The sequence below is a fragment of the Neofelis nebulosa genome, chromosome 11 (assembly GCF_028018385.1).
Source record: "Neofelis nebulosa isolate mNeoNeb1 chromosome 11, mNeoNeb1.pri, whole genome shotgun sequence".
NCBI classification, from domain to species: Eukaryota; Metazoa; Chordata; class Mammalia; order Carnivora; family Felidae; genus Neofelis; species Neofelis nebulosa.
In genome coordinates this window covers 67204542-67212846 of record NC_080792.1, presented here as the reverse complement: position 1 = coordinate 67212846, position 8305 = coordinate 67204542, and the positions used below count along the sequence as shown (strand labels likewise).

The 8305-nt window shown below is 53.5% G+C and overlaps 1 long non-coding RNA gene across 1 annotated transcript; it reads right to left on the bottom strand.

Annotated features, from left to right (window-relative positions):
- Positions 1 to 645: 645 nt before the first annotated feature.
- Positions 646 to 8305, bottom strand: LOC131490559 (uncharacterized). The gene is made up of 3 exons (XR_009251125.1): positions 8147 to 8305; positions 7590 to 7656; positions 646 to 1395 (listed from the first exon to the last, which is right to left on the bottom strand). It is a non-coding gene; the product is annotated as an uncharacterized LOC131490559 (long non-coding RNA).

Genomic DNA, 8305 nt, shown 5'->3' with positions numbered 1-8305 from the left:
TGTTGAGTTGATGGGCCAGCCAATCTGCAGGCTTGAGGCCCATGAAGATGAACCCAAGAGAGAGGACTTGATTGGGGCAGGCCAGCAGGACAGATATGCTGCCACTGGAGGTGGGTGAGCACTCCGTAAGACAGGGAAGAGACTGGGGCTGTGGCCCCAGTGTGGTTGGACTCTCCCTCGGGAGCTGTGTCCCATTGGCCCAGTGGGGCTGGCTCGCTGGCATGTCCACCGAACTGTCCCCTGGACTGGGTCCTCTCATCAGGTTGAACCTACCAGCCTTCATCTGTTTCTCTCCTCCTCTGCCACCTAGCCATGCCCCCTCCCTGCTCTCACTTCCCTCCTCCAAGTCAGACCCCACCCTTCTCCCCTGACCTGACCACAGAAGCCAGGCATAGAAGCATGTGCACTGGCCCCCAATAGTAACCAGCACTCACTGTTCACTCTTCCAGGCTGGTCTGTCTCCTTTGTCCCCTGTTGGGTCCCAAGTGCTAGTGCAGCCTGTGCCTGACACACACTGAACAGCCTTGAGGGGGTAACATGGTCACCCCATTTTACACAAGGGGACACTAAAGCTCAGAGCCACGAGTCCTGGCCCCACAGGCTCTGCCACACAGAGGTCTATCATCTGAGGCACCCAACCCCCCCACCACCCTCAGGCAAGGCTTATCAAGGAGCCCCTAGACCTCCATGGCGGGGTGGAGGGGGGGTTACTGTGTCGCCTGCAAAGGCATGTTTTCATTAGCAAGAGATGAATAATTAATGCCATGGCGCCTTTGAAACTGTTTGGGTTTTTATTTTAAACATTTTTTCTATGTATAGAAACAACACTTCCGTTACTTACCAAATTTATTTTTTAATAAACACGGCAGATATTTATTCAATCCCTAGTGCTCCCTGGGGTGGACTGGCCCAGGGGCATCAAGGACCTGCCCGGCACCACCATCAGCTCCCACCTTGTGCCAGTGCAACCTCCAAAGTGCACAGTGGTGACAGAGGACAGAGGTCATGGGTAAGGGGACACAGCTCTCCTGCTGCCTCTCATCCCCTGTCACAGGCCTGGGATGGGGTGATGGGTGGGTGGTACCAGGTCTGACATGGGGCAGGATGGAGCCCAGGGTAAGATGGGCCCCAGGTGGAGTTCAGGTGGAGGCTGGGAGCTCCCATTGCAGGGGCAGCACGTGATGAGAGGCAAGTCATCTGTTCTGGGAGGCGAGGATGTGAGGTCACTGGCCCCAGGGAAGCACCTGCTTCCCACCATCCATGAGGCCTTCTTCCTTCTCTTGCTGAGCCTGGGACCCAAGCTGGGGGCCTGGATTATTAAACTCTGTGATTCTCTGGGCCGAGATCGGCGAAGCGTTGATTCCTCGGCTCTGCAAGTCCATCCTCAAATGCTTGCTGCTTTCTCAGAGAGTAAGTCAGAAACACTTATTTTTAAATTACAAACCAAGCAGTGTGGGCAGCAGCAGAAAAACAATATGTTAACACTTCCCAGGCTTGAGGCTCTGAGTGCCAGGATGCCAGAGTCCCTCAGTCCATCCGTGGCCAATATCATGGAGTGGACATCTCGACCCCATGCCCCTGTCTTGCTCCCCAGCTGCTAAACCATGATGCTAAACAAAGGAATTAGGACGTAGACATTTTTTTCTTGCAAGAAGTCATCATTAATTTTTTAAAGTGTGCAATATTGTCCTCCATGAAACATGTGAAAAATGAGTTGTCTGTTCCTAATAAATATTTTCTATATTAAGTATTTGTAATGCTATCAATTATTTATCTCCATATATGGAGAATGCATAATTTGTAATAAAATGCAGAAAGGGTTTTAATTTTTCTGCACAATATATGAAATTGAGTTTTTGACTAATACACAAATAAATTGACTCTAATCCCATCCTGTCACAGTGTATGGTATTGTTTTAGGTATAAATCTCTTATTTTATAGATGTTTTCAAAAAATTAATCTCCAATATTTAAGGATCGGAGTAAATCTCCCTAATGGGGTGTTTTCAGCGGGTTCCCATTTATAAAACTTGTCGTTTCCACATGGCCCCCTCCACCCTCAAATAGTCAACTGTACATGCCAAAATCTCGCCAGGCCACTGCAAACACTTACAAAGGTTCATAATTTACAAAATAGATGTTGTGTTGCCTGTAATGAGGAGACTCCAGGCCCATCAACAGTAAGATGCACGGGGCCTGGCCCCATCCTGTGGGCTGGGGTGTCCATGTGGTTGAGGGTCCCCGGTCTGGTCGCTGATGGCAAAGTGGAGGTCAGGCCCATCCCATGAGCGGGTCCCAGCTGAAAAAAGCATGTCCGGGCCCTGTTTGTGTGGCGCAGAGACTTGGGGAGGGAGGCAGAAAGGGCCCAACGTGTGAAGAAATCAGCAGGGACCCAGGAGAACTGGCATGTGGCTGGGTGAAGGCCAAAGAGAGACAGGGGAGAGAGCCCAGCCACAAACATTAACCTATAATCATTAACTCCACAAACATCCGGGTCACGAGATACGCCCACTGAACCCAGTAACTGCACCAAGCACTTGTCCTATTCTGGACATTGGAGACAGATGCATAGGGGGAGCGTCTCCCCTTCATAGTGTGACATCCGGTGCTGACCACCCCAGGCCCAGCTAGGCCAAGCCAGGAATGTTTCCCCCGAAGAGGTGTTGCAGTATAGTGAGTGGCACCCAATCACACTCTGACTTGACACAGCTCGCTGTGTGACCCCAGTGAGTCTGTCCCTGACCCGGACCTTGGTTCGTCCAACTGGAAACACAGAGCCCAGGTTCAAGCCACCACAAGGCTGCAGGTCAGGCTGTCCACTCTCATCTCGGAGCCCAACTCCCAGTGAGGCTGGCGGCTCTGCAGGATACAATGTTGTTGGGATGTTGATACCCCAGGCATCAGGGTGGGCTGTAGGCCCAGGCCAGGCCAGTCCCAGTACCTCCCCCTCCTAGCCACATCACAGTGATTGGGTGCAGGGAAAGTTGCATGACTCAAGCCAGGCTATTCAAGATGCCTTCTTGGAATTTTTCAGGTGGAAGCAGGAGGTGGACCCCCTTTCTCCCTGGAGTGAAGTCAGGAGGTACAAGCCTGGCACTACGAGGGCCACAGGTCCAGCTTAGGGATCAGCCACTCAGAAAGGTTGACCATGTAGGGAAGTGGCAACAGGGGCTTGGAGGGGTCTCCTAGGCACTCTGGGTCCTGAGTTCCTGTGTCCCAGGGCCAGCTCATCCCTGTGGTCCTGAGGCCATCTTAGGAGCCACGAAGTCTCCACTCACACTGTCCTGAAACAGTTCCCTGGGCCCTGGGGCGGTGGGGTGGGGGGGGTCACATCAGAGCCTGTGTGCTCTTGGGGCCATGGGAGCACACACTCATGGAGCCAATACTGATGTTCTAATAACTCAGGGAATGGGTTGGAGGGGTACAGAGCTGTCTGAGATGCCTCTTCCAGGCTCTGCACGTTAGGAAGCGACAAGAATTGTTTCATCAGGGGTATTTGATAATTGGAGAACCAGAGGGTAAAGTGTATTTGTGAAAACCAGGACTCAAGCCCTGAGAATTAAGAGCAGGACATCTATCCACCTGACCACCCATTGCTGCAGAACACAGAAAGCCAAAATGCCAGGCAGCAAAAAGGTATAAAGCAGAGGGGTGAAATAGGCCAGTCACAAAAGGACAAGTACTGTAGGAGTCCACTTATGTGAGGTCCCTGCAGCCATCAGATTCATAGAGACAGAAAGCAGATGGGGGTGCCAGGGGCTGGCGGAGGGGGTAGGAGTTGTGTTTAATGGGGACAGAGCTTCAGTTTAAGAAGATGAAAAGTACTGGAGGTGGATGGTGGGGGCGGATGCACAACAATGTGAGTATGCTTAATGCCACTGAACTGTACGCTTAAAAATGATTAAGACGGTAAATTTTATGCTACATGTATTTTACCACATTAAAGAAAAAAAAAGAATGTTTCCCCTCCAACCACCCTCTCCCCAACATTATAGGTCTATATGCCACTGGATTTTTTAAATACATAAAAATAGGTCTCTGGTTCATTCTAGATTTACTATGCAGAATCACCTACCGAGTGAATGTCCTGAATATGCAATCTTTAACTCAATAAATGGATCATTTTAGTTTAAAAAAAAAAAAAGGAAGGGGAGGAAAAGAGCATAAAACAGGGCCCATAAAACTGGATGACTGAAGCAAGACACAGCACCAGTCATGAATGATGTCAGTGTCTCACATTGTCCTTCTAGAAGGCAGATGTCCTCGGATGGGGACAAAGCAATGGAGCACCATCTGCGCAGCCTCAGCAGAGTCAGCGAAGGAGTTCATGCAGGTCGTGTCGAGAGGGAAGCAGGAAGACAAGCGAGGACCTACATTCGGAGGAGCTGGGTTCCAGGTCACAGTGGTAGAGGGACATTCTCGGGGGACACAGACAGAGCAGGAAACAGAAAATGTCCCATGTCTGAGATGTCCCCTCCAGAGGGGATGGCTCCTTCTTCTCTTACTCCCAAATTTTTCCCAAATAAAAATTGTAACGAACGGTCACAACAACCATGGGAAGATGGGCAGCCAGGAGAGACACGACCTAGGAAGGGGGCTCTGCCCACCCCCACTCAGGCAGGTCTCTGGGCCCCAGTGACTCTAGAGGATGACAGACCTGAATGGCTCAGTGGGACAGGCATGGAGGGTGGGCCCTCAGCAGACTGGGTTCCTCAGCAGACAGGGGGCTCCAGGCGTCAGCTCCCGTGAGGAACCATCCCCATTGCCCTGGGCCTTCCCAGAAGGTACAGCGTTAACCAGGCCTTTTATTTTCTGTATACTGATGCTTTGACATCTCAGGTTCTGGCCGCCCCTGAAGGGACTGTCCCTCCCAAGGTTAGCCAATCCCTAGAGCACAAACAACTCATCCTCGAGCACACATTTCATAGACAAACTAATCAATTCAGAGTCCACTCCCAACCACCTCTTGCCTGGCTCCCACACTCTGAGCCACTGCCTACCTGTCCAGATCACCCAGGCCCGTGTGCCAGACAACCAGGGATAGCCCCTATGCCCCCAGTGCTGAAATCATTCAAACTAACCAGTCCTAAGACTGCTTCCCTGTAGCTTTCCCTCAGAAACCACAATAAAGGCTCCTGCCCCCAGTATCCCTCTCCCACTCTGCCGCTGACCTACCCTTCCCGGTGGCCCCCTGGAGCACGGTATGCCCCCTCCTTTTAGGATCTGTGAGTAACCAACTATCTTCTCAATGACAGTTGTCTCCTGCTCTGTTGGCTTCAGCATAGCTGAATAATAATAAAACCTAGATTTCAAACAGGCAGTTCATGACAACAGGGACAGTGGGGGGGGGGGTCATCAGGGGCGGGTGGCAAGTCTTGGGGGTGCACAGGGGCATGGTGGGCCCCATCCCTCTGGGCCAGCTCCTCCCTCACCTGGTTGGGGCTTGAGTGTAGAGGGTGGGATAGCAGCCCTCCCTCTTGGGCTTCTAGGGCCTCCTGGGGACCACCAGTGTCCCAGAATGGCACAGAGCACAGTGGGTGTGCAGGGGTGCCGGGAGGGTGCCGAGAGCTCTGCTGGGCAGAGGCATCTGTGCAGTGGGGGTGCAGTCTGTGGTGGGACCCTGAGACCAGAGCCACCATGACTGTGGCCTCACCCTGAGCAGGACTGCCCATCATACTGGGGGGGACCCAGCCACTCTGCCAGGTTCAGTCCTTCAGCCCTGAACCCTGGCACATCTGTCTAGCACGGAGGTCACCTCTGAGGCCAAGGACATGGAAGGCTGAGTAAAGTGGTTACCAGGGAAGCTACACAGCCTCCATTTCCCTGGGGGCCTCCTCATCCTGGGCTGACAGGAAGGAGAATCCGTCTCAGCGATGGTGACAGGCAGGATGGCGCTGGAGCGGCTGAGGCAGAGCTGACAGGTATCAATGAAAACCATGTTTCATGGTTTTCAGGAGCGCTAGGGCCAGGAGGGGCTGAGGGCTAGGGTGCAGGGTGGATGCAGAGCAGGGTTGGGGGGGATGCACCCCATGAATTCATGCAGAGAGCGCAGGAGAAGACATAGTGTGTTTCCCTGCCCCCACCCACCTCTGCCCTTACCCCAGGTGGTTGGGTGGGAGCTTGAGTGTGACAGCAAAGGATACTGGACTGGGCTGGGGGGCCCGAAACCCCAATGGGCTGAGATCGAGGATGTGGGGGACTCCAATGGCCCAGGGTCAGGGACATGGTAACATGTGGGCTAGAGCTGGTGTGAGCCACAGGTTTGGGGTGTGAGCGGGCAGTATAGGCCAGGGGACAGTGAGAATCAAGCTGCTATTCCCTGCACGTGACACCCCACCTGCCCCCTGGGAACCTCTCAGAGCTCTTCTCTCGGTGGTCAGTCCCTGTGAGGGGCCTCAGGGACATCAGAAGATGCTCCTGCAGCACAGCCAGCACAGTGCAGGGAGGCCAAGCAGGAGAAGGCCAAGTAGGAGGAGCCTGGGGCTCTTTCAACCAGGAGAGGGGGGCCCAGGCTCCTCCTGCTGTTGGGTAGCCCTCTGGGAGCTGGACGGTGTCCATGGGCCTGGTGGGCACAGGAAAGGCCCCAGTGACTGGCCACCCATAGGGTTGCTGGGTAGACAAGCAGAGGAGCCCGGAGTCACAGTGCAGCATCTTAAGGGCTTTGGGGACTGACTTTTGGAGGAGCTCTTGAGTCTGCAGCCCAGGGCTTGCTGTGGTCAGCAGCACTCAACCCGTGGCACTGCTGGTCATGAGTGTACTCCCATGCCCAGTCAAGTTTCATCTACATACACTGTCCCTCCAGGGCTCATGGCTCCTTGGTCAGCCCATGACCGTGGTGCAAGGGGGTGGCCCACTACACTGGACACAACATCCCACAGGCCTGATGTACCTCCTCTGTGTCTCCTGCACCCTGGGTAGTAGGATCCCATGTGCCAGTTGGAAGGACTTGTCTAACACCTGTGGCCCTGAGCTGGGATTCAAATCCCCGGCTCAGATGCCAAATCCTGGCGCCACCGGCTCACTTCCTCCAAAGAGACCCCCCCATCAGATACAAGGGAAAGTCTAAGCCTTAGCCCCAGCCTGCCACCAGGCCTTGCTTTCCTGGGCCCTTGCTAGCCATTGTTTCTCATCTGGCCTCCCTGCCATGAACCCCACTTGTGTGTGTGTGTGTTTGTGCATGCACTCCTGTGCACCAGTGTGTGCTTGTATACACTTATATGTATACATGTATGTGCATGAATGTGAGCCTGTGTGCACGTGTATGTAGACAATCAAAGTATAGTGGCTGTCCCCAAGGACTAGTCTCTGGAGAAGCTCTGCTCCCAAGTGCTCATGTCATTATATATTCAGAACATTGTGGGAACTGATTCTTAAATGGACTGAGGCCAAAACAGCACCACACTGGCAAGGCACTCATGCCCAGGGCCAGGCTGCAGGACACCCCTCAACCCCACACTGAAGTCCAAGCTCAGGGTGTCAGGAGCAGGCAGAGGTAGGTGGGCCCTGGGAAGTACTCAAGTATGGATTGTATTACTTAGGAAAAGACAGGCACTTCCTGTGTCTGAAAGAGGGCAAGACAGGGCACTCACCTTGGATGACAGAAGCCCCGCCCACCAGTGAAGCAGGTCCCAGATCCCCAGATGAACCGCTTGCCTGCTAAGGACAGAGACACAAGACAGGAAGAGGCTAGAAGCCTGGAGAAGCACCGTCTTCTCCCCCACGTGGAGATTAGGTGCCATTTTATTAGTGGAAACAGACTTGGGTGTTGCAGGCCTTGACCAAGGAGTCAGAATTTTCTATGGGGCCTCAGAGGAACTCCCAACTCTTTGAGCCCCCAACAAGGGCCAGAAACTGTGGTGAGGTTCAATATCTATGGCAGGATCCCTTCCCCATGAAGACAAGGGTGGCTGGAGGTGGGTTTAAGGACAGGAAATCCAGAAATTGCACACACATGACCCTGGCAGGGTACCAAGACTGGGAGGGCAGTGTGGCCCCAGACAGCAGGGCTGCTCCACTCGAGAGGCTGGATTTGTACCCAGTTGCCCCCAGACTCAGTTCCGTAGCCATTGTGGGCTGTTGGGCAACCTGGGGCAGGCACCATCCCCTCAGGCCCCAGTCCCATGTGTGTGGACCCCTCTGCACCTACCTTATCATGTTTAAAAATTCACAGATGCTGCTGTGAGCACCAAGACACTCCTCTTGCCTTACAAATGGACGGCACAAGTAATGTCCCATCAGGGCCCCTGGCACCAAGGATCTGAGCCCCCAGAACCTGCCAAAACCAGGCAATCCTGATCTCCATCAT